The sequence below is a fragment of the Oncorhynchus clarkii genome, chromosome 9 (assembly GCF_045791955.1).
Source record: "Oncorhynchus clarkii lewisi isolate Uvic-CL-2024 chromosome 9, UVic_Ocla_1.0, whole genome shotgun sequence".
Classification (NCBI taxonomy): domain Eukaryota; kingdom Metazoa; phylum Chordata; class Actinopteri; order Salmoniformes; family Salmonidae; genus Oncorhynchus; species Oncorhynchus clarkii.
Window position 1 is genome coordinate 38,488,667 of NC_092155.1, and position 27,006 is coordinate 38,515,672.

The following is a 27,006-nucleotide window of genomic DNA, read 5'->3' on the forward strand; positions in this document are numbered from 1 at the left end:
TTTTTGTGGAAAGTGATAATTCATTGACCAGACAGATCGTTGGTTTAGGTGTATGATTATGGCTTGGGTTGCGTAAATTTTTTGGAATGTTATCAAATGGAAAACTTGTGTTTAATAACTAATTGGATTTAGTGTGTGATTTAAATATTAATTGATTGTATATTTGTCTGATTTTGTAAAAGGGTGAATTGTTCATCCTTTAATTATGATTGAAATGCTGTAATATTGTCTGTTTTTCATTTGAAAAATTATTTTAAAAGTACGCCCTATCTCGTCAGATCTCAGAAGCAAAGCAGGGTCGGGCCTGGTTGGTACTTGGATGGGAGACCACCTGGGAATACCAGGTGGTGTAAGCTTTTTGTCCACCACATAATTTCATCGGCAACACTGCCTTGTAGTATTCATTTGATACTGAATGTTTATTTGACTAAATGCATCTTGTATGGGCTAGTCTCCACGGTCCTATTAATAGGATAATTGTTCCTTTTGTTGCAAGCAAGGTTTGTTTGTATTTCGTCCAACTATCTGTGCTACAAAGTGATGGCTACAGTATATGTAATTTCTTCCACTTTTTGAGTGACCCAAAGTTGAAGCTGCTTATCTAATACGTATGTGAAAATGCAAAGTCTGTTAATCAGACTCACTTTGACTTTATGTATTGTACCAAGAGATGTTCTCTCGCTTACCAGACCTGAGTGAGCACTTCCTGTTTGGAAAGTGAGACAGGTGTAGGTGATTGAGCTGTGAATGAGTGTGTGTTTGCTCGAGAGTGTTTACTTGAGAGCTTTTTTGGTTATTTTTCAACGTTTTTCGAAGTATAATTTAGATTTTTGTATTTGAATAAGTTTAAGTTTGGTTTGTTTTTCCCCCCTTGAAGTTTTGCTGCTTGGGGGAGAGTTGAGGTCTCTTTTTATATTTCTATGACGGAAAACATGGCAACGACGAACGGAATGGACAAGGACAAAGAAAATTCTAAATGGAAGAAACATGGAGTAATGAAATATGGCAAAGAATTTACAGTGGCAGTGGAGTTGGTGGGAGAAGAAAAGGTGATGACGATGGAATTACTATGAGCAATTAAGGATGTGTGCGGAGAGGTGGTGGGTTATAAAATGAAAGGAGAAAGAAAGTACGAAGTTACAATGAGAAATGGAAAAGGAAGGAACGTTTAATGGATGGTTTAATGATAAAAGATACAAGGATCATGGTGAAAAATATGATTGTAAATGAGCTAGTAGTATCTTTCATGAATCTTCCAGTATACAGTGCCTTGCGAAAGCATTCGGCCCCCTTGAACTTTGCGACCTTTTGCCACATTTCAGGCTTCAAACATAAAGATATAAAACTGTATTTTTTTGTGAAGAATCAACAACAAGTGGGACACAATCATGAAGTGGGACGACATTTATTGGATATTTCAAACTTTTTTAACAAATCAAAAACTGAAAAATTGGGCGTGCAAAATTATTCAGCCCCTTTACTTTCAGTGCAGCAAACTCTCTCCAGAAGTTCAGTGAGGATCTCTGAATGATCCAATGTTGACCTAAATGACTAATGATGATAAATACAATCCACCTGTGTGTAATCAAGTCTCCGTATAAATGCACCTGCACTGTGATAGTCTCAGAGGTCCGTCAAAAGCGCAGAGAGCATCATGAAGAACAAGGAACACACCAGGCAGGTCCGAGATACTGTTGTGAAGAAGTTTAAAGCTGGATTTGGATACAAACAGATTTCCCAAGCTTTAAACATCCCAAGGAGCACTGTGCAAGCGATAATATTGAAATGGAAGGAGTATCAGACCACTGCAAATCTACCAAGACCTGGCCGTCCCTCTAAACTTTCAGCTCATACAAGGAGAAGACTGATCAGAGATGCAGCCAAGAGGCCCATGATCACTCTGGATGAACTGCAGAGATCTACGGCTGAGGTGGGAGACTGTCAATAGGACAACAATCAGTCGTACATTGCACAAATCTGGCCTTTATGGAAGTGGAAAGAAGAAAGCCATTTCTTAAAGATATCCATAAAAAGTGTTGTTTAAAGTTTGCCACAAGCCACCTGGGAGACACACCAAACATGTGGAAGAAGGTGCTCTGGTCAGATGAAACCAAAATTGAACTTTTTGGCAACAATGCAAGACGTTATGTTTGGCGTAAAAGCAACACAGCTCATCACCCTGAACACACCATCCCCACTGTCAAACATGGTGCTGGCAGCATCATGGTTTGGGCCTGCTTTTCTTCAGCAGGGACAGGGAAGATGGTTAAAATTGATGGGAAGATGGATGGAGCCAAATACAGGACCAATCTGGAAGAAAACCTGATGGAGTCTGCAAAAGACCTGAGACTGGGACGGAGATTTGTCTTCCAACAAGACAATGATCCAAAACAAAGCAAAATCTACAATGGAATGGTTCAAAAATAAACATATCCAGGTGTTAGAATGGCCAAGTCAAAGTCCAGACCTGAATCCAATCAAGAATCTGTGGAAAGAACTGAAAACTGCTGTTCACAAATGCTCTCCATCCAACCTCACTGAGCTCGAGCTGTTTTGCAAGGAGGAATGGGAAAACATTTCATTTTATGTTTGAAGCCTGAAATGTGGCAAAAGGTCGCAAAGTTCAAGGGGGCCGAATACTTTCACAAGGCACTGTATATTGAAAACAAAGGATAAGCTGTTAGAGATGAGGGAAGTGTTAAAAGGGTGATGGAGTGTTTAAAAGTATATGGAAAAGCCTCAAGTGCAAAGGGTAACATGGAGAAGTAACTGGGGGCAGTTTTTACCAAATACTTATTATGAATGTACCATTTAAAAAAATATTTTAAAATCAGCCAATATTTTTAAATCCAAAGATAAAATATAATATGTTGTTTCGTAAATATTTTATGAGGGCTGGGATGAGGCAGATTGGTGATATAACATATTAGTTATTTCCGGGGTTCCTTCCATTTCAGGCAATATACGATAATGTGGTTGAAGTAGATGATGTGATAAGTAAAATAACTGGAGAATATGTACAAGAAAATATTTTAAGATGTATTCCTGGGTAGTGGGTGATTTTAATAAATAAAGAGGTGGTCAAAAGAACTAGGTGTCACGCCCTGACCTTAGTATTCTTTGATTTCTTTATTATTTTGGTTAGGTCAAGGTGTGACATGGTGATGTATGCGTTTTGTACTGTCTAGGGGTTTTGTATGTTTATGGGGGTGTATATTATCTAGGGAGTTTATGTATGTCTATGGTTTCCTAGATTGGTTCTCATTTAGAGGCAGCTGTTTATCGTTGTCTCTGATTGGGAACCTTATTTAGGCAGCCATCTTCTTTGGGTATTTCGTGGGTTATTGTCTATGTCTAGTTGCCTGTGTCTGCACTAGTTTTATATAGCTTCACGGTCAGGTTGTTGTTTTGTAGTTTGTTAAGTGTTCTTCGTCTTCATTAAAATATCATGTATTCACATCACGCTGCGCCTTGGTCTCCTCCATACGACGAACGTGACAATAACCCACCTTAAGAGGACCAAGCAGCGTGATAAGGAGGAACAGCGCTTTGTGGAATCTAGGACTCAAGAAGAAATACTGGACGGTAAAACATCCTGGACCTGAGTGGAGGTAATGGCAGGGGCCAAGACCCTGCCATGGAAGCAGGTGGAGAGTGCACCGGAGGAACGGTGACGGTATATGGGTACAAGGCTAGCACGGAAGCCCGAGAGGTAGCCCCAATATTTTTTGGGGGGCGGGGCGAGGAGTTAGGAGACCTGAGCCAACTCCTCGTGCTTACCGTGGCGGGCGTCGTACTGGTCAGGCACCGTGTTATGCGGTGGAGCGCACGGTGTCCCCAGTACGCGTGCTTAGCCCGGTGCGCTATATCCCAGCTCCCAGCATCTGCCGGGCTAGGGTGAGGATCCAGCCAGGGCAGATGGTGCCAGCCCTGCTCTCCAGACAGCCAGTGTGTCTCCTCGGGCCAGGATATCCTGCGCCGGCATTGCGCACTGTGTCTCCCGTATGTTTGCACAGCCCAGTACGTCCTGTGCCTGCGCCCCGCACGTGCCGGGCTAGAGTCACCATCCAGCCAGGACGGGTTGTGCAGGCCATTAGCTCAAGACCTCCAGTGTGTCTTCACGGTTCGGTCTATCCAGTACCACCAGTTCAAACACCATGCGCCAGACCTCCAGTACGCCTCCACAGCCCAGTACCTTCTCCCCGCACTCGCCCTGAGGTGCGGGTCTCCAGCCCGGTACCACCAGTGCCGGCACCACGCACCAGGCCTATGGTGCGCCTCGGCAGTCCAGTATGCCCTGTTCCTCCTCCCCGCACTCGCCCTGAGGTGCGTGTCCCTCGGCCCAGTACCACCAGTACCGGCACCACGCACCAGGCAGACAGTGCGCCTCACCAGTCCAGAGCGTCCGGCAACAGTACCCAATCCAGAGCGTCCGGCCGCAGACCGGAACCTACCACGACGGGTCACCGTCCGGAACCTACCGCGACGGGTCACCGTCCGGATCCGCCAGAGTCTCCCTCCCTCTGGCTCAGGACGTGGACCCCGCTCCACTTCCCACTTACTTAATGTCTCTGGAGTGGGAACCCTCACTGCCGACCACGGACTAGAGGACGCCACTGGACTGATGGTCGAGTCTGCAGTGAGTGGCGCCTCTGGATTGACCCAAACTGCTACAGACCTATCCTGCCCTGCCTTTATAAGGTCTTCGAAAGCCAAGTCAACAAACAGATTACTGACCATTTCGAATCCCACCATACCTTCTCCGCTATGCAATCTGGTTTCAGACCTGGTCATGGGTGCATCTCAGCCACGCTCAAGGTCCTAAACAACATCTTAACCGCCATCGATAAGAAACATTACTGTGCAGCCGTATTCATTGATCTGGCCAAGGCTTTCGACTCTGTCAATCACCACATCCTCATCGGCAGACTCGACAGCCTTGGTTTCTCAAATGATTGCCTCACCGGGTTCAATTCTTGGACCGACACTCTTCTCTGTATACATCAATGATGTCGCTCTTGCTGCTGGCGAGTCTCTGATCCACCTCTACGCAGACAACACCATTCTGTATACTTCTGGCCCTTCTTTGGACACGGTTAACAACCCTCCAGGCAAGCTTCAATGCCATACAACTCCTCTTCCGTGGCCTCCAATTAAAAACAAGTAAAACTAAATGCATGCTCTTCAACCGATCGCTGCCTGCACCTGCCCAACATCACTACTCTGGACGGCTCTGACTTAGAATATGTGGACAACTACAAATACCTAGGTGTCTGGTTAGACTGTAAACTCTCCTTCCAGACCCACATCAAATATCTCCAATCCAAAGTTAAATCTAGAATTGGCTTTCTATTTAGCAACAAAGCATCCTTCACTCATGCTGCCAAACATACCCTTGTAAAACTGACCATCCTACCAATCCTCGACTTCGGCGATGTCATTTACAAAATAGCCTCCAATACCCTACTCAACAAATTGTATGCAGTCTATCACAGTGCCATCCGTTTTGACACCAAAGCCCCATATACTACCTACCATTGCGACCTGTACGCTCTCGTTGGCTGGCACTCGCTTCATACTCGTCGCCAAACTCCCTGGCTCCATGTCATATTCAAGACCCTGCTAGGTAAAGTCCCCCCTTATCTCAGCTCGCTGGTCACCATAGCATCACCCACCTGTAGCACGCGCTCCAGCAGGTTTATCTCTCTGGTCACCCCCAAAACCAATTCTTTCTTTGGCCGCCTCTCCTTCCAGTTCTCTGCTGCCAATGACTGGAACGAACTACAAAAATCTCTGAAACTGGAAACACTTATCTCCCTCACTAGCTTTAAGCACCAGCTGTCAGAGCAGCTCACAGATTACTGCACCTGTACATAGCACACCAATAATTTAGCCCAAGCAACTACCTCTGTCCCTACTGTATTTATTTTATTTTATTTATTTATTTTGCTCCTTTGCACCCCATTATTTTTATTTCTACTTTGCACATTCTTCCACTGCAAATCTACCATTCCAGTGTTTTACTTGCTATATTGTATTTACTTTGCCACCATGGACTTTTTTTGCCTTTACCTCCCTTATCTCACCTCATTTGCTTACATGAGAGTACACATACAGACTTGTTTCTACTGTATTGTTGACGGTTTGTTTTACTCCATGTGTAACTGTGTCGTATGTGTCGAACTGCTTTGCTTTGTCTTGGCCAGGTCGCAATTGTAAATTAGAACTTGTTCTCAACTTGCCTACCTGGTTAAATAAAGGTGAAATAAATAAAAAATATTTTTAAAAATATGCAATAAGATTAAGGAATTTAGGACATTATGAAGGGAAAATTGTGAGTGTGGAGTTTTGTTGAGTATTTTAGAGAACGATATAGATACGGTGGAGGAAACTGTGTGGGGGGAGTACTTTTATTGAAATTCTATCAAATGGAAAACTTGTATTTAATTATTAATTGGTTTTAGTGGATAATTGTGTTAATTTTTTTTCTTTACTTTTGCGTGGAAATACAATGCATCACTGATGCATTTTGTTCATGTCTTATGATTCACTTGGGCAAATGAATGGATTTTCTAACAAGTTGAAGGGATTGAGTTAATTTCCTCCTTAGTTCAAAGCATTTTTTAATATTGTTGAATTTCGGTTTAATGTCTGTATTTCGTGATTCCGTGTGGGCGCGTCGTATTTTATAGGGCCCTAGTCCATGAAGTTGTCATAAGTATGAACCTAGGATATGCCCTCTTTTTTTCCCCCACAAGAGTGAAATGTATGATCTGGAAATGCAAGCAAGGTTTGAGCTTTTTCAGTGTGTGTCACAAGGTGGACATTTCTCTGTCCCCCTATGAGTAAGCGACTCGTTGACTTTAGTGTACCAAAAGATTGCCTTTGCTTACGGCCATACCAGCCTAAATCTTGGAAGCTAAGCAGGGTCGGGCCTGGTTAGTACTTGGATGGGAGACCACCTGGGAATACCAGGTGCTGTAAGCATTTTTCTCCAGCAGAGGGTTCTCTTGTGTCATGGTGGAGCAACTCCCTTTTATTTATCACGCTAATAATGTATTTTTATTGGACTAAATGCAGTTTGTTAGTGCTTCCCTGCCCTGATCAAATAATGGACAGTGCATTTACCTCAAAATCTAGGCAGTGCATTCAGCATTTGTTTTTAGGCTAGGAGACCGTCAATGTCTGTAGTCCATTAGGGCCCTGTAAAATCCCTTCACTGTTTTGCCTGATTGCTCCCCCTCCAAAAAAAAAAAAAATTTTAATAGAAATATAACACGATTGGATGTTCTGTCCAGTACAAAGTTTAAAACCCTAGCAGGAAACCACTTGAGGTCTGGGAAAAAAATGAAGACCTATCGATTTTGGGGTGTAGTTACCCTTTAACTAGGCATGTCAGATAAGAATGACGGCTTAGGAACTGCCATGTTCAGGGGCAGACGGACAAATTTTTACCTTTTCAGCTCAGGGATTCGATCTTGCAACCTTCTGGTTACTAGTCCAACGCTCTACCCACCTGCCCGCTTAAGAGTGATCTTAAATTACAATTAAAATGCACTTCTTTCAATAAAGCGGTTCACATTCTCCACTGGTTGAAATACTATCCTGTGTCTTCAGATTAATGGAATTAGATATGCATAGGTTCTCTCGTATATGAATTACAAATCAATCGTGTTTAGTCTATTGTATAGTTGCAATGTGTAATCATATCCCAGGATCAGTAAACGCTGTTTAAGTGTATAATTGTAACACATGAGACAGCATCGTTTGATATGACTGAAAAAGAATGTCATACCTGAACTGCACCTTTATTTGCCAAAGAAGAGTACATGATCGGTGAATATATTCAATGTACAGGCTACAATATGGGAATCTGATACGTGGCAATAACTAAAATACATGTGTATGTAGGTCTTGCATCCTTGGCACAATAAAGGTATATTCTACTCTAGGCTTCAGTAATGACATTCAGACTTGAGGTTCATAGATTGGTATGAATATTAGTTCAGAACTTTACGTTTTAGGGTCCATACCCAGAGCGGCAACAGTTTAATCCAACACAAGTAAATAGTTAGCTAGCCATATTACTTCAGCTGCATTGCAAGGCAAGCTTACAATTGTGCAGTCAATGCTTTAGCCAGCTGGATTCTTTACATCCACTGTTTCACAAGACAACATCCTGGTTTGTTGGTTCTCAGGAGTCCCTAAAAGACTAATTACAAATTAATTATCCTAACACTAGCTAGTCTGGTAACTTGCTAAATAGCGATTTTCGCAATTTAATTTTGCAGCTGCAAGGAGGATACGATGTAATGGTTAATAAGTTGCCCATCAATGTAATAGATTTATACCGTCTAGAGTTTAGTCGGGAGACGGTAACTTTAAAACCGCTTCCGGCACCCCAAATCCTAACATGATTAATTTAGAGTCGGCTAACAATTAAACAGTCCTCAGATAATTCAAGGTCACGACACGACAGTGGTTTGTTGGTTTTATTTCTGATATTTTGGCCCATCAGACCTGGATGAATCTGATTTGGTAAATGTTTTATTTATTTTAAAGTACAGAAATTAGGCTTTCCTTCAACAATATTTTGGTCTACTGCAATGGCTTGTTAAGTAACGGATGTCAAACAAGTATAGTCAATTACCTTGAGATGAGGTGAGGTGAGATGTCACTCTAAATGGTTCTTAATTCTAAATTATCCAGAATGGTCAAACTACAGGGGACCTGAATATTGATCAATTGCCCTGGTTTAACTAAAGTTGCCGAATAGACAGTCAAGGCAATCATATTTTTCAAAATAAGTACTTCATTTTAATTAAGGATTTCATGCAATGCGCCAGAGCAATTCTTCCGCTGTCTGAAAAATTGGTCACAAAATAAATTCTACACCTTTTCATTGGATTCACACGTGGAGGACTTCTGTGATGGGCACAGCTCTACTCTACAAAGTGACCTACGCATTGACAGTTTAGGCCTACTTCTTTAATTTGCATCTTCGGGAGGTTTATCATTTACTGATTAACTGCTAGATATTAGCAAAAAGGGATTTGTGAAATCTGAAGACGTTACATTGAGACAAACACCCACACCAGTACAAATCCAGGATTTGGCACAACGATATAGTTGCAGCTGAAGTGCCCATTTCGTGCACAGCCATGTGAATGTTGTTTCTTTTCCTATGATAAAAAAAGGCTGAAAATGTTGTATAAACCGCTATGACTTGCTGATTTAATAAACAGCTGCAAAGTTACTCCGTGTCCACATGGCCAAATTTAGGTTGCTACCATTTCATAGAAATTGTAAAATTACATGATTTGATAGCATTTTGCAAACCCGATCCCACAAATGAATGGTTTTGAACAATAAGTTGCTTCACTACACTGCTTGGTGTAACATGTACCCAGATACTGAAAAGGCACCCGCAAAATAAAAGTGCCATTTCAAATCAAATCAAATTTATTTATATAGCCCTTCGTACATCAGCTGATATCTCAAAGTGCTGTACAGAAACCCAGCCTAAAACCCCAAACAGCAAGCAATGCAGGTGTAGAAGCACGGTGGCTAGGAAAAACTCCCTAGAAAGGAACCAGGCTATGTGGGGTGGCCAGTCCTCTTCTGGCTGTGCCGGGTGGAGATTATAACAGAACATGGTCAAGATTTTCAAATGTTCATAAATGACCAGCATGGTCGAATAATAATAAGGCAGAACAGTTGAAACTGGAGCAGCAGCACAGTCAGGTGGACTGGGGACAGCAAGGAGTCATCATGTCAGGTATTCCTGGGGCATGGTCCTAGGGCTCAGGTCCTCCGAGAGAGAGAGAAAGAAAGAGAAGGAGAGAATTAGAGAACGCACACTTAGATTCACACAAGACACCGAATAGGACAGGAGAAGTACTCCAGATATAACAAACTGACCCTAGCCCCCCGACACAAACTACTGCAGCATAAATACTGGAGGCTGAGACAGGAGGGGTCAGGAGACACTGTGGCCCCATCCGAGGACACCCCCGGACAGGGACAGGGCCAAACATTTGCAGTGTGAATAATCATGGGCAAAGTCATTGTAGCCCATTACAATGTAGGAAAAATCTGTGGCAAAGTGCTCACCCAAATCAAAAATGTAGTAACATTTTAAATATGAACATTAGCTAGCTAAATAAGGTTAGCAAGATGCTGCTACACTTGACCGTGGTTTTTGTTCATGTTTTGCAACTAGGACAGGAAATTCCATTGAAAGCGGCATCAACTTCTGGGGATCCTGTCAACTGATCCTATTCAGTTTCAAACATCCATGCTGCACAGGCGTCTGAACCATCCTTTATGTTAAGTGCAATAACTGTTTTTAAACACAAGAGGTCACTTGTGCCCGAATTTAATCCAAAACCAATAAGTATTCAGTCAGTATTAACAGTTTGAAACCAATCGGAAAGGCAAGCCAAGCTTGCCAGCCGCTCTTGATTTCCATTCGACTGACCATCAGTTTGGCTGAACACAACTGTACCAAACCAAAATGCTAACATTGAGTAAAAAGGTGTAGGTAACGCCAAACCTTTTCACACGCAAGTTCGAAATAGCTATCTTCAGTCGCCCCAGTGGGAGTTGATTTTATGCACGTGATGTCAGAATGCACTCACCGTTCCAACATGTGGACAGTTAACCCGCACTAACCTCAGACCAAAGCACACTACCTGCTAATTTTGTTCTAATTTTGCCTCATTCATAAAAGTAGCCCATTTCCTTCAAAAGAAAGTCCAAGCACTTCCCCAGATCAAGTATACAGGCCTTGCACATTTATTGCCTTCCTTACAAATAACTGTGGACATGCGTGAATTCCTATCAAAGTGCCTTATTTTCTGCGTAACGTGTTCTCGTTTCTACTGTAGTGTACCGTAATTATAATGTACTTAACGTTATATTCATGCGTTCTGATTCTTGCCTAGATTGTAATGGACACGTGTGTAAAACACTTTTGAAGGTGGTACTGAATATGAGCTAACAGCATACAATGCAGTCAGGTTATCACGTAAGCGTCAGTCAGACTTATGGTGATCTCAACTGGAGTACCCCCATTGTCTTGAACGCACTGAAGTCATTAGTTGATTTGAACACGGCATCAGAGTGTAAACTATGGTACCTCAGGGTTGCCAGAACAGACCCCCCTTTCCAGGGGTATTTAGCTTAGAAAAAGTGTCTGCCCCGCTATTTGTTGATAAATAGCCCATCTTAGTAAGATTTCCTGCATCAACCTCTCCATAATACCTTCCCCCAAGGACTTACACCACCAAAAATGGATTGAGCTATATCTTGCAATTCTGTTTAGCTTTCGTGCTACGGTTGTATTTTCAGAGGTGACAATTAGCTTTTTGATTAGTTACCTGTAAACTACTTGTCATGTGTACGCCGTAACAAGTACAAAGATTTGTCACATGCTGAAGTGGCCAAGCTAAGTTAAGACCTCAGGAAACGGGCGCAGTGAACGGCATCCTGGGAGTTCTTGCTTGACAAACATGGCTGCTATATTTTAACTAGATTTACATGGCACCCTTGTACCGCATCACATTATAAAACAAGTCAACCTTATTTCGACAACATAACATTTCCATTTATATATTTTACAAGCAAAGGTGGAATAAAGTTGTGAAAACCTTTATTTTTAATCAGTACAAAACATTGTTTAGATGCTTTTCAGACAACGCGGTTTAGAGTCGTTTGTTGCAGCATATTTTCCGTTCCAATGATACGCTGCAGGGACCACTCCGTGATAACAAGCATGTGATCGTACGCGCCAGAATCTCCCATAAGTGTTAAATTGGGTGGAGATCTGGTGACAGACCGCACACGGCTCACATCGTTTTTAAGCATTGTGACCACTCATGACCTATGGATGGGGGCATAGCCACGGTAACCAAAGTAAATGGCCTGCCAAGCATGATAGGTGTGGTTCCTGAGTAATTGGCAACCTGTTGATTAACACTTGTTTAGGCCCTAAAACAACTGTCTCAGGTACCTCACCACTGGATAGTCCTCCTGGTGGAACGTGTTATACGAGGCGTCTGGAACACAGAACAAGACAACCGGGGGTCATGTTCAGTGGGCACCATCTGAACTTGTCCATTAAGAAACGCTCGTTTATCATATCCTGTTGTGCCCCGATGAACACAAGCCTTTTATAGCCAACACTACCTCCCCCACCAGAGGCTTCTGACAAATTCCCAAATCAGCGCCTCACCTTTACTCCATAGCCACACCTGTAGATCTCAGAACGCAAGAGTAATATCATAAGGCTTACATTTTTGGGAATGGTTTTGTAAAGGAGACCTTCCAAGATTCTTTTAGAGGCTAGGGGTCAAGTTGAAATTCTGAATTTGTGCACGCTTACCCTGAGCGAGTCTCATTCTGACCATTAGTCGACCCGTCCCAGTCTCGGCAAAAGGCTCGTTGTCACGCGGCCTGGTCAGGAAGGCTAATGTGCGAGTGATGTTGGCCACATAGTTGCAGTAAACCTTTAACCTAAAAAAGAGGGATGTAGGCAACGTCAATAGGGGAACTTTAAGCAGTGGAGTGGACACTGGTAGTAGAGGCACATTTTCCCTGTATACAAAGTATTGAGCAATTGGTGAAGGAAAAAAAACACCATGTAACAGCTAATAGCTACAATTGTGATGCGTAATGCACTTACTGATATTCCTCCTCTGAAGACATCGTGGCATTCAGCTTCACCTCATGTTCATCAGGCAAGGAGATTTCGTTCTCATACAGCATGACATTATTAATAAAATACGTAGTAGAGGGGAATTGCTTATTACAGCCTGCAGAAGCAAACAGTCCGTAAATACACAGTACCCATCACCTCAGGGTAATAGTCATTTTACCTTCCTGGTGGTGCCACAGGAGTTCACAGTGAAGTGGAAGTAGGCGAAGCGATCGTCGCTGTAGGTGGGACCACAGGTGGGGTCAGCTGACCGGGGTTCAGACCGGGAGCAGACTCCACCTTCAGCGCCAGCGCAGTCATCGTTCGGTTAGAGAAACACTCTTGTAGGTGGGGGAGCAAAAGACAGGTAGCCATCAGACCTGGCTTCTGTATTTGTTACACTTAATTGAGCTTGCCGAGCACAGTAGAACCAATGGAATAGCACCAAAAGTGCAAACCATGCCCATCTGGCACTACTATTAGACTCACAGTATTTGCAAGGAACCCAGGCTTGGTAACCATGTCAAACGACTATTGATCGGAAGTAATTGTTTGAGAACCAACCAGTGAGCGTTTTGAGGAAGCTGCAAGCCAGGGAAAAGTATTTGATGGTCATGTTGTTGTAAGGATTCAACTGAGCCACATCCAGTCTGCTCCTGACAGAGGACGAGTGAACCGACTGGGAACCAATGGGGGAGTTCATTAGTCCATTATTGTATGCATGTAATCAGGGTAAGGAAAGCAAGGCTAGCTGCAGCAATTTAGGTTAACATGTTTTGGGAGAGCGTCGTACCTCAAACACTGCGTCCGGCGAAGAGAAGGGCAACGTGATGGTGAGGTCTGCGTCGCCCTCTGTTAAATACTGTTGAGCAAGCTCATGGTTAAGCAGCCGCTTGCCAACCAAGACCACGAAAAAGGGCTCTTGGTTCCTGTAGTCCACAGTGATGTGGAAGTTCTCCTGATCACAGTTGCCAGTGACTGAGGATGGCACTACAAGGACAAACAGGGTTGTGTTCATTAAGCACAAAAAACAGGAAGGTACGTACTACTTCAGTGGGACTGAATAAACACGATCCTGGAAAATCAGGAACAGGACAACTGGGTCCAAATACTCTAAAGCTTAACATTTTCTGTGTAGAGAGACCGCATAGGAAAAACCTACAGTATGGCTAGTTGGGCTTTCACTGCCAATTTCCTTTCAGGGCAATCATTAATGAGAGGAAACCATTGAAGAGTAGTTTGGCGTAGTCCAGAGACATACCAATGTCCAGCAGTACAGTGTCCACAACGGCAGAGTGAGAGAAAGGCTCATACTCTGGAAAGATGACCAGGCCGTAGATCAGCTGAAGAGTGAAGGTTGTGACACCTTGTTCCGCCCTTCTCTATAGTGAAGTTAAAAGCATTGGTCAATTGGTCAGCATTATTGTTGTAACAGAACTCTAGTCAACATCAAGTGACAACTAAGTACATATGGGGACTATTAAAACAAACTATATACTTAAATGTTGCCCTCATTCCTCTAAATCAAGCACTATTGGAAAGTGAATGCATACAACTGCCAAAATAATGAAAAAACTTGAGTAAATGAGGGATACAAAGTACATTTGTGCCATTTATATTTTGTTGGTGGCCCACTTATTAGGGCATGTACAAATTACTGCGTGTGGCTTTGCATTTAACAGAAACACACCTTAAAGACCACCGGGTCTGAGAAGGGCACCTCCATCCTGAAGGTCTTCAAGGTGTTGTCTGGGGATCTCTGCTCCTGAACATTGAAGCCTCTTGCGTTGCACTCTGCAACAGTTAGCACCATGGTGGGAAAGGTGATGTTCAGCAGCTCCACATCAAGGTTGAAGGTCCCCAACTCAAGCACAAACACTGCCTGCTCAGGAACTGTGTCTAAGGGCGTGTGTTCATTGGCAAACAAAGAAAAACATTTTGAAATGCGGTACGATGGAAGTTGAAAATTGACATTTGTTATTGGGTAAGTCCAGGTATTGCCTACCCGTTTCAGTACATTTTCTTCTTTTTTGTACCTAATGAACAACCCAGGCATCCCAAATTACCGTAGGCACTATTTAACTAAACCAGATGCAACCAGTTGCGAACTTGTGGAGGCCTGGCCATCGGAGGTGTTGTGATAGGGAAGAGGACTTTATAGCTGGTGTCCTCGTGTGCGACCTCCTCGATCCACAGCAACTCAAGCATGGGCTCAATGGTGTAAGTGACAAAGTACTGGTCATCCTGAATATGGCTCTGTAAGGGAGACGAGTGATGCAGTCAGGCTGTAATACACAATTGGAGTGCAAAAACAGGTAAATGTTCTTTATAAGCCAGAATGTTAAATACAATTCTATCGCTTGTCTTTACAGTTTGTCTTTTAGCCGCTCGTAATTTAAGACAAAATATCCAAAGGAAAGTATTGTTTACCAGACTTTAGAGCTGGTAGGTGTATGGTTGTCAACTTGCATTTCCGGCGGTGTGCATTTTCAAAGCAACTGACACGCAAAGTAAACACTTGCACAGTATGTAAACAGCAGCCGAGTGTTGCTTGCATTCAGTTGACAGTGGCAAAGCTACCGGCTATCTAAAAAGTCAGGTAAACAATACTTTAGTGTGGATATTTGGTCTCAAATTTCAAGTGGCTAAAGGACAAACTGCAAAGACAAGCGGTAGAGTATGTTTAAGTGTCATTTTATGCAACATTCACACAATTTTGCAATCCATTGTATATTAGACTGATTAAGCAGACAATTGCGCAATAAGAAACATTTTACACAAGACTAAGTTTAGGAGTTTACCCATGAGAGATGGCAAAGGGTTACTGCTGCAGTAAAAAAGGCTCTACAAATTAGATTTAGAAATTAAACAGGAACATTTTACTCATCCAACGCTGACCTTGAAATAGCCGCCAACCGCCCCCACCGGAATTTCAACAATAATATGAGCCTCTGTGACTAAAACCGAGTAGTTTCTGGCAGCCATTTCCTCAGTGTCCAGCCTCTTAGCGTCAATTCCCATGTACACCTCCAACATAGTGAAGGCATCAGAGGAGAAAAGTGGGTCTATGTGCTTGGGCATGTACCAGGTGATCACTTCTGGAGTAAAGGCCACTGCCTCTGCAGTGAAACAAGAAGCCAAGTGCACATCATAACAGAACATTTTGCAACTGAAAACTGCCATTATTTGGAAAGTTCACCCCAAAACATTTTCCCAACAGAACGCTACATGAAAGTATTGTCTGGAGCCAATTAAGAACTGGGCTTATAGGATCTTAAATTGCACTCAACCTGGTGTTGGACAAACAGCCGTGGCATCTACTCGAGTAACCAGCCACTTCTGCTCAAAGAAGTTTGAGGTTGAGAGCACCCGCATCGGAACCCCAGCTACCTGTTCAGGGGGCAACCACACCAGGGCCGTATTCAGTAGGGCACACCGTATCAACAATATGTTGCGGAGTTCAGGTAGGGCCACCGTTTCCAAATGTTTGCTCTACTGAACATGACCCAGTTCATGGAGGTCAGCTTACATTCTGGAGGTATGTCTCCTCTGCATTATGAGGGCTTCTTAACACCAGCCGTGTGGGAGTGTTGGCTATTGCATAGCCCTTTCTTTGGACCTCATCCACATTCATGACCTTCTTGCTAGGACTAAAGACGACTGCTGTCATTTTGTATCCTGAAGCAACAGCCTGTCTCAGGAAATGGAAACATGAATTAAACAAAATTGTCAAACTCACATTTTGTTTAGCGCCATCCTGTCATGTTGTAGTGAAATTACAGAAACTGAACTATGGCTACCTCAGCTCCTCTCCGGAAGTTGGCGCTCCTTGCTTTCGGGCCCCCAGTGGGGTGTTCGGGGACGGTTTGGATGTCTGGAAGAGTCCTTCTGACAGACACCTAGAGAAGGAAGGCCATTATTCCATATGCATTTTCTCCCTCCCATACAATAGGAAATCAATGGCCAGTTCTCAATCTGTCCACTCGCATCCTTAAAATGCATTGAGAATAGTCCAAGATTCCTCACCTCTAAAGTTGTCCTATGTGCATTTTGAAGAGGCGAGTGGAATTGAGAGAGAGAGAGAGAGAGACAAGACCTCTACGTTGTGTCGCAGAAGAAATGAAACACGACAGTTGTAGCTCTAGACAGATCATTTATACAGGCAGTACAACAAGCGCGACTGTAAACATGTCCATTGGGGCATGCTCTGCTCACTTGCCTCCATGTAGTTGCGGTCGCACAGAATCTCTCGGGAGGTCCAAGGGGTGTAGCGACAGGTTTTGCCCACTCTATACACGTCAGTCATGTGGTTTCCTGGCAGCCTGAACTGCATGACCAAGCTGAACATCTCATCCTAAAATGAAGGGGGAAGGAAAAAAGCCTCTCATTATATAGCAAAAACCAAAAAATTCAGGTGACATTCATGCAAGTTAGACTGTGGCAAAATTAGCTATATGAATGCAGCTGCCACTGTATTGAAGCCACACTACAGGAGAAGAGTTCAGTAGTTCACATCACTGCAGTCTGTATCAGAAAGTTGGCTGGCCCTCTGAAAGCCCTCCAAACTTCTGCTGTACCTTACGTCATCGTTAATTTAGAGGGAAGAGATATCCACAGAATTCAGTGAAACTGCTTCAATGTTTCTGGCACCGTACTTCTAATAACCTCCATGCTCTAAAATTGTATGAATTAGCACCTCTATGGCAACTCAGGCTTATTGAGGACCTTTTTACTGAAGAATGTGTTTGTTTTCAATTATTAAATTTTTCCATCTAGTGATGCAAATATTGACTTGTATCTTTGTGTATACAGGGCTCATCTGTAAAAGAGCCTGGTCTCACCATGAGGTTAAATAAAATTGCTACATTATGGGTTGCAAATGCAGTGACACTGAAAGGCAAACTGTCCATTTGAAGTTCAAGCAAACACTACAGTGCTTAGGGTTACCATGTTTTGGGAAAAGCAGTTTTGAAGAGAAGCAAAAAACATGGCATTCCCCATGGGATCAAATTTAAAGCTGAATCCACACTGAGTAGCAAGGCCAGGCGTCAGGTTTATGATTTGTGTGTCATCTGGAAGGGATGGAGATGCTTGTCAACTATTGTGTTCACACCAATATCAAGCCATGAATTATGAAAGGAGAGAAATAATCATAAGAGGCAAACTCACTGAAGACAGCATCAACCTCTTCAAAAAGAGGAGCGACACTTAAACGAATAACGTTACCAAGGCATTCAGCGTTGAGGTCATCTGGAATGGGAAAGGTTAGTTATTAAAAATCAAAAAAATATATTATCAAACACTTAGTGCTTGAATTTGCAGGGTGCAAAATGCATACTTATAGAAGGTGTCTGTTGTGCTTGTATGCCCACAGTTGCCATCAATAGGCACAACAACCTGTAAGGCATTTGACAAATTATTATGATTGATTAAAAGGAGGAAGAACACAACTCAAATGTTTGCGTCGCATAAGACTCTTCTAGAACTGCTACTACTTACCCTGAGCTAAGGAAAATAATCATTGTAGAACAGAATTGTTCCGATAATATACACAGCTACAGAACCTGATATTTGACCCAAGGTGTGCAGCCTACAGCCCAGCGGTATGCAACTTTTACCCTATGACAAAGGCTTCCCACACTCAGTCACCTGAACCCCAAAGGGCTGCACATTTTATTTTTATTCCCCTAGCCCTACAAAGCTGATTCAAATAATCATCCAGCTTTGTTAATCTGAATCAGCTGTGTAGTGTTAGGACAAACACCTAAATGTAAGGCTACTGTTCAATTTTAGAAGGGTGCTCCGCCCTCACCGCTTTTATCCATTCATGTCAGGGGCCATGGACCGGGGCACCTCGGCTCAGGTTAATATAACTCCCTCATTAGCAGCACAAGTGGTTAAAAGCATAATTACGCAACCGTCTACAATTGTAGCCCAGACAGAGAGAAAGATATTGGCCTCTAATGGCCAAAATGCTGCATTTGCATGTACTTTCACTATTTGAATTTAGTCAACTGGGTGGGACTACCAACTTCATTGGCTGAGCCCTACTGGTGACCCTGTTGAAGTCATGTCTAATCGGGTCATCAGAAGGGCTCAGACAATAGTGAAGAAGAAATGTTACTACTTTAATATGAAGATAGCCTCAATGGCGCTGCCCGTGCTGTCACAGACACTATATTGGCACAGATACATAGATGAGTATTTTATCTTCTTATGGCTGGGGGCAGTATTGAGTAGCTTGGCTGAATAAGTTGTCCAGAGGTGCCCAGAGTAAACTGCCTGCTACTCAGTCCCAAAAGCTACAATATGCATATTATTAGTATATTTGGATAGAAAACACTCTGAAGTTTCTAAAACCGTTTGAATGATGTCTGTGGGTATAACAGAACACATATAGCAGGCAAAAACCTGAGAAAAAATCCAACCAGGAAGTGGGAAATCTGAGGTTGGTTGTTTTTCAACTCATTCCCTATTGAAGATACAGTGGGATATTGGTCATGTTGCACTTCCAAAGGCTTCCATTAGATGTCAACAGTCATTAGAACCTTGTTTGATGCTTCTACTGTGAGGTGGGGGCGAATGAGAGGGGAATGAGTCAGAGGTCTGGCAGAATGCCTTGAGCTCGTGACGCTCGTTCACATGAGAGTGAGCTCTGTTCCATCGCAATTCTACAGACAAAGGAATTCTCCGGTTGGAACATTATTGAAGATTTATTTTAACAACATCCTAAAGATTGATTCTATACAGTGGGGCGAAAAAGTATTTAGTCAGCCACCAATTGTGCAAGTTCTCCCACTTAAGAAGATGAGAGAGGCCTGTAATTTTCATCATAGGTACACGTCAACTATGACAGACAAAATGAGAAAAAAAATCCAGAAAATCACATTGTAGGATTTTTAATGAATTTATTTGCAAATTATGGTGAAAAATAAGTATTTGGTCAATAACAAAAGTTTATCTCAATACTTTGTTATATACCCTTTGTTGGCAATGGCAGAGGTCAAACGGTTTCTGTAAGTCTTCACGAGGTTTTCACACACTGTTGCTGGTATTTTGACCCATTCCTCCATGCAGATCTCCTCTAGAACAGTGATGTTTTGGGGCTGTTGCTGGTGAACACAGACTTTCAACTCCCTCCAAAGATGTTCTATGGGGTTGAGATCTGGAGACTGGCTAGGCCATTCCAGGACCTTGAAATGCTTCTTACGAAGCCACTCCTTCGTTGCCCGGGCGGTGTGTTTGGGATCATTGTCATGCTGCAAGACCCAGCCACGTTTCATCTTCAATGCCCTTGCTGATGGAAGGAGGTTTACACTCAAAATCTCACGATACATGGCCCCATTCATTATTTTCTTTACACGGATCAGTCGTCCTGGTCCCTTTGCAGAAAAACAGCCCCAAAGCATGATGTTTCCACCCCCATATTTCACAGTAGGTATGGTGTTCTTTGGATGCAACTCCGCATTCTTTGTCCTCCAAACACGACGAGTTGAGTTTTTACCAAAAGGTTATATTTTGGTTTAATCTGACCATATGACATTCTCCCAATCTTCTTCTGGATCATCCAAATGCTCTCTAGCAAACTTCAGACGGGCCTGGACATGTACTGGCCTAAGCAGGGGGACACGTCTGGCACTGCAGGATTTGAGTCCCTAGCGGCGTAGTGTGTTACTGATGGTAGGCTTTGTTACTTTGGTCCTAGCTCTCTGCACGTCATTCACTAGGTCCCCCCGTGTGGTTCTGGGATTTTTGCTCACCGTTCTTGTGATCATTTTGACCCCACAGGGTGAGATCTTGCGTGGAGCCCCAGATCGAGGGAGATTATCAGTGGTCTTTTATGTCTTCCATTTCCTAATAATTGCTCCCACAGTTGATTTCTTCAAACCAAGCTGCTTACCTATTGCAGATTCAGTCTTTCCAGCCTGGTGCAGGTGTACAATTTTATTTCTGGTGTCCTTTGACAGCTCTTTGGTCTTGGCCATAGTGGAGTTTGGAGTGTGACTGTTTGAGGTTGTGGACAGGTGTCTTTTTTACTGATAACAAGTTCAAACAGGTGCCATTAATACAGGTAACAAGTGGAGGACAGAGGAGCCTCTTAAAGAAGAAGTTACAGGTCTGTGAGAGCTAGAAATCTTGCTTGTTTGTAGGTGACCAAATAATTATTTTACACCATAATTTGCAAATAAATTCATAAAAAATCCTACAATGTGATTTTCTCGTACATCAGCTGATATCTCAAAGTGCTGTACAGAAACCCAGCCTAAAACCCCAAACAGCAAGCAATGCAGGTGTTAAAGCACGTTGGCTAGGAAAAACTACCTAGAAAGGCCAAAACCTAAGAAGAAACCTGGAGAGGAACCAGGCTATGAGGGGTGGTTAGTCCTCTTCTGGCTGTGCCGGGTGGAGATTATAACAGAACATGGCCAAGATGTTCAAATGTTCAATAATGACCAGCATGGTTAAATAATAGACAGGTAGCACGTCCAGTGAACAGGTCAGGATTCCATAGCCGCAGGCAGCATGATCAAAAATAATAATCACAGGCAGAACAGTTGAAACTGGAGCAGCAGCACGGCCAGGTGGACTGGGGACAGCAAGGAGTCATCATGCCAGGTAGTCCTGAGGCATGGTCCTAGGGCTCAGGTCCTCAGAGAGAGAGAAAGATAATTAGAGAGAGCATACTTAAATTCACACAGGACACCGGATAAGACAGGAGAAGTACTCCAGATGTAACAAACTGACCCTAGCCCCCCGACACATAAACTACTGCAGCATAAATACTGGAGACTGAGACAGGAGGGGTCAGGAGACACTGTGGCCCCATCCGATGATACCCCGGACAGGGCCAAACAGGAAGGATATAACCCCACCCACTTTGCCAAAGCACAGCCCCCACACCACGAGAGGGATATCTTCAACCACCAACTTACCATCCTGAGACAAGGCCGAGTATAGCCCACAAAGATCTCTGCCACGGCACAACCCAAGGGGGGGCGCCAACCCAGACAGGAAGATCACATCAGTGACTCAACCCACTCAAGTGACACACCCCTCCTAGGGACGGCATGAAAGAGCACCAGTAAGCCAGTGACTCAGCCCCTGTAATAGGTTTAGAGGCAGAGAATCCCAGTGGAAAGTGGGGAACCGGCCAGGCAGAGACAGCAGTTGCTCCAGAGCCTTTCTGTTCACCTTCACACTCCTGGGCCTGACTACACTCAATCATTTGACCCACTGAAGAGATGAGTCTTCAGTAAAGACTTAAAGGTTGAGACCGAGTCTGCGTCTCTCACATGGGTAGGTAGACCATTCCATAAAAATGGAGCTCTATAGGAGAAAGCCCGGCCTCCAGCTGTTTACTTAGAAATTCTAGGGACAATTAGGAGGCCTGAGTCTTGTGACTGTAGCGTACGCGTAGGTATGTACAGCAGGACCAAATCAGAGAGATAGGTAGGAGCAAGACAATGTAATGCTTTGTAGGTTAGCAGTAAAACCTTAAAATCAGCCCTTGCCTTGCCAGGAAGCCAGTGTTGGGAGGCTAGCACTGGAGTAATATGATCAAATGTTTTGGTTCTAGTCAGGATTCTAGCACTAACTGAAGTTTATTTAGTGCTTTATCTGGGTAGCCGGAAAGTAGAGCATTGCAGTAGTCTAACCTAGAAGTAACAAAAGCATGGATACATTTGTATGCATCATTTTTGGACAGAAAGTTTCTGATTTTTGCAATGTTACGTAGATGGAAAACAGCTGTCGTTGAAACAGTCCTGATATGTTCGTCAAAAGAGAGATCAGGGTCCAGAGTAACGCCGGGGTCCTTCACAGTTTTATTTGAGACGACTGTACAACCATTAAGATTAATTGTCCGATTCAACAGAAGATCTCTTTGTTTCTTGGGACCTAGAACAAGCGAGAGAACAAGCATCTCTGTTTTGTCCGAGTTTAAAAGTAGAACGTTTGCAGCCATCCAATTTTTGGGCTTCACCATGTTTCATTGAAATGTACAGCTGTGTGTCATCCGCATAGCAGTAAAAGTTAACATTATGTTTTCGAAAGACATCCCCAAGAGGTTAAATATATAGTGAAAACAATAGTGGTCCTAAAACAGAACCTTGAGGAACACCGAAATGTACAGTTGATTTGTCAGAGAACAGGACTTTCACAGAGACAAACTGATATCTTTCCGACAAATAAGATCTAAACCAGGCCAGAACTTGTCCGTGTAGACCAATTTGGGTTTCCATTCTCTCCAAAAGAATGTGGTGATCGATGGTATCAAAAGCAGCACTAAGGTCTAGGAGCACGAGGACAGATACAGAGCCTCGGTCTGATGCCATTAAAAGGTCATTTACCACCTTCACAAGTGCAGTCTCAGTGCTATGATGGGGTCTAAAACCAGACTGAAGCATTTCGTATACATTGTTTGTCTTCAGGAAGGCAGTGAGTTGCTGCGCAACAGCCTGTTCTAAAATTTGAGAGGAACGGAAGATTCGATATAGGCCGATAGTTTTTTTAATTTTCTGGGTCAAGGTTTGGCTTTTTCAAGAGAGGCTTTATTACTGCCACTTTTTTAGTGAGTTTGGTACACATCCGGTGGATAGAGAGCCGTTTATTATGTTCAACATAGGAGGGCCAAGCACAGGAAGCAGCTCTTTCAGTAGTTTAGTTGGAATAGGGTCCAGTATGCAGCTTGAAGGTTTAGAGGCCATGATTATTTTCATCATTGTGTCAAGAGATATAGTACTAAAACATTTGAGTGTCTCTAGAGATACTCCAATGCAGAGGATAGTTTCACTTTAGAAATAAAGAAATGTATCCAGTTGTTGATTTAATCTCAGTTAATTTAGAACTAAAGTCTTGCGTAATTGGTCAGCTCCTTGATTATGCATGAGGCCATACATGTTAAGAGAAGGGTTTAGGAGATGCTTTAACTGTGATGTGGTAAAGTTGGACCCAGGCGCAGAGAAGAGACCAGAAGATAAAGCAGTGGTTCCAACCAGTGTCTCCAGCCCTCAAGGGCCCACTTAACCTCCAAGAGCTCCCGGTTGCCTACATCGTAGTTGCCTTCCGCTGGTCGAGAACCACTTGGAGAGAAAGGCGCATGGGTGCAGTTTCTTGTCCTCCTCGTTCAGCTGTGAAAGTACAGCACCAGCTCCGGTGTCCAAGGAATCTACCTCTACCACAAAGGGGCGAGTTGGATCAGGGTGAACGAGGATAGGTTTGGAGGTGAAACGTCCCTTGAGCTCTAAGAATGCCGTCAGCCTCGGGATTCCTGCAAAAACCTGCTTGAGTGAGGTGGGACAGGGCCGTATGTGCTCCGGAGGGTTTTTGGAGAAGATCAGGATGTCGTTGAGGTAAACAAATACGAACCGGTTCAACATATTCTTATGAGTGTCATTGATCAATGCTTGAAAGACTGCCGGTGAGTTCGATATTCCAAAGGTCATGACTAAATACTCAGTGACCACTAGGGGTGTTAAAGGCAGTTTTCGACTCATCTCCCTGATTCTCTCCAGATTTTAAGCGTTGCGGAGGTCCAGTTTGGTGAAGAATTGGGCTCCTAGGGCCAACTCCAAGGCAGCGGACATCGGCTAGGGGGTAACGATTCTTAATTGTAATCCTTTTCAGCCCTCTGTAATCAATGCAAGGACTGAAGTTTGGTTCAGAGACACAGACAAGAGATGCGTTTAGACAGGCAGCCCAATTATGATATTTTTAACCAATCACATCAGCTCTTTTTCAGAGCATATATAGAGCATATCTGATTGGTCAAAATACAAATTACTCAAAATAATTAATGAATTGGGCTGCCTGCCTCAACGAAGCCATAGAAACCTGGACATGCTCCAGCTGAAATGTTCCCTCCTGTCAGTACTGATGTTGAATGGCATTAAATACACTTTTTTTGTTCTCTCCCATCCCCTGTAGGTTTGTTGAACATGATTGGAAATGAAACTCCAGCACACTGGTAGCACTAAAGACGTGTGAGTAAAACTTTTCCAGGTGAGTTGAACCTGCCTGTGTGTGCGGTGGGGATATTCCTGGGAGGTCTACTGATGAAGCGTTGTGTCTGGAGCCCAGCTGTCTTTCGTCACCTCCTTCATGGCCTACCTCCTCCTCCCTCTGCAGTCTGGCACTAAGTGTGACAACGTTCAGGTGGCTGGTCTGACCGTGTCCTACAATGGGTAATTATGACATCTGATTGGTTGGTTTGTTGGTGGGTGGGTTGATAAAAACAAAAGTTTTGATCAGTTTAATATGAGGGAGTTAGACCAAAACACACATGGGCTTGTGCCGGGGCTCCCTCTTGTGGGAATATACAGCATGGTTGTTACTGAGCCAGGATTCCTGAATGCTTTATAAAACTCGCTTATTAAACCATCATTTCCAGAGGACCTATTGTCCTTAAGGCTTTTAATAGTATTTTATCTTATCTTTGTCTTTTATCTCAATTTCAGATAACTCATCATCACAAAAATCCCTGAAATCATTATCTATCTTCTTAGCAATGTTTCCTACATTGTCTAAGAAAATATCCATATTGGTAGTTGGCTGGGCTGATGTATAGAGATTCTGATAAAACTGGGCAACATGCTGAGAGATTTCTTTTGGATTTTCATTGGGAGTATTATTAATCATTAATTTACATATGGAAGTCATTTCGCCTGCCCTTTTTTTCTAAATTAAAGAAATTAAACTATTTTTCCCTCCCTCTTCCATCCATTTTCGTCTTGATCTTACAAACGCTCCCCGGGCCTTTTCCTCGTAGATACAGTCTAACTGCATTTGCCATGATGATAGCTCCAGTAATTCCTGATTAGTTAGTTCACTTTTTTTAGTATAATCCATTATTCGCTTTATGATGTCATATTCTTTCTCTCTCTCTTGGCACAAGCAATTTCTTTCCCCATTGAAATAGCCAAAAGTCTTATCAAATTTCATTAGCTCCCGGTAACTTCCAGACGTATTCATAACACAGGCACAATTTCTTTATTTATCATTAATTCCTGCTACTTCCTTCTTAAATACTTCCTTCTCTAGTAAAGTCTTGTTCATTTTCCAGTAACCTTTGCTAACTTTTTTTGTTGACAAACCATGCATATTTATCTTTACTGAGATCCCTTTGTGGTCTGTTAAAATCGATGGTTCAATCGAGACTATATCAATCTTGTCAGCCATATCTTCAGATATCAGCCAGAAATCAATACGGGATGGAATAAATCTTTGGTACTCCATGTAAACATAATCTTATCTGGCTTCTTATGTCTCCAAATATCTAGAACACCTAACCTTAGACATATATTCCTTATCTCACAAACATAATTGCTATCCTTAGGAGGCCATCTATCTAGATTATCATGTAATACTGTATTAAAATCTCCACCCCATATTACTTATGGAAGTTAAGACATAATTTTACTTATTTTCCTCTCAAAGTCTCTAAAGAAAATACAGTTACTTGACTTGTTATTGGAAGCATAAGTATTTACAACAATGAATTGAATGTGGTTGAGATCTACCAATAGTATAATATATCTCCCTGTATTATCTGCTTCATGACTCAATATATGACCCTTAAAGTTGCCTTTTAAAATAGTGACACCTGCTGACCGATTTAGTACCAAATGAAAACCAAATATCATTCCCCATTGACACTTCCAAAACGCAGTATCTGTGGAACACGCATGAGTTTCTTGAATGAAATAAAAGTCGTCACGCTTACCCTTACAATACAAAAATAAAGATTTCCTTTTCAAAATATTACAGATTCCCATGGCATTAATAGAAAAAACAGAAATGGACATTTACTATCACAGTGACTATATGAAGAATATTAAACTTGTATACGTTCACATGAATCAGGGTTTCAGAAAATAAAAGTTCTTACTAGTTGCAAATAAAAACAGTCCTTTGCACCACGCAAGTGGTTGACCTAAATTATATATATTAAATTATATATATATACATATTTTTTATACAATTGCAAATAACATTGTACAATAGATTGGTAAAAACGAATAGCCATCAAGCTAACATTAAGTGTCAGTGTGAATTTGTCTGCCATAAAATATATATTAAAAAAAGTTTGGCTCTCACAAACAATGCTCTTTCCTCAAGAAATATTAAGTTTTATCAGATGCAAATAAAACTCAGTCCTGCACAACTCACTTGATAAATCCAGCAGTCAACAAACTAGGCGTCAGCGTGAATTTCCCTTCCATTAACAAAAGCCAAATCAAATCAAATCAAATTTTATTTGTCACATACACATGGTTAGCAGATGTTAATGCGAGTGTAGCGAAATGCTTGTG

At 42.6% G+C, this 27,006-nt stretch overlaps 1 pseudogene; it reads right to left on the minus strand.

The window, feature by feature from the left end:
- Nucleotides 1-11,991: 11,991 nt before the first annotated feature.
- On the minus strand, nucleotides 11,992-24,075 carry LOC139417538 (uncharacterized; annotated as a pseudogene).
- Nucleotides 24,076-27,006: the final 2,931 nt, after the last annotated feature.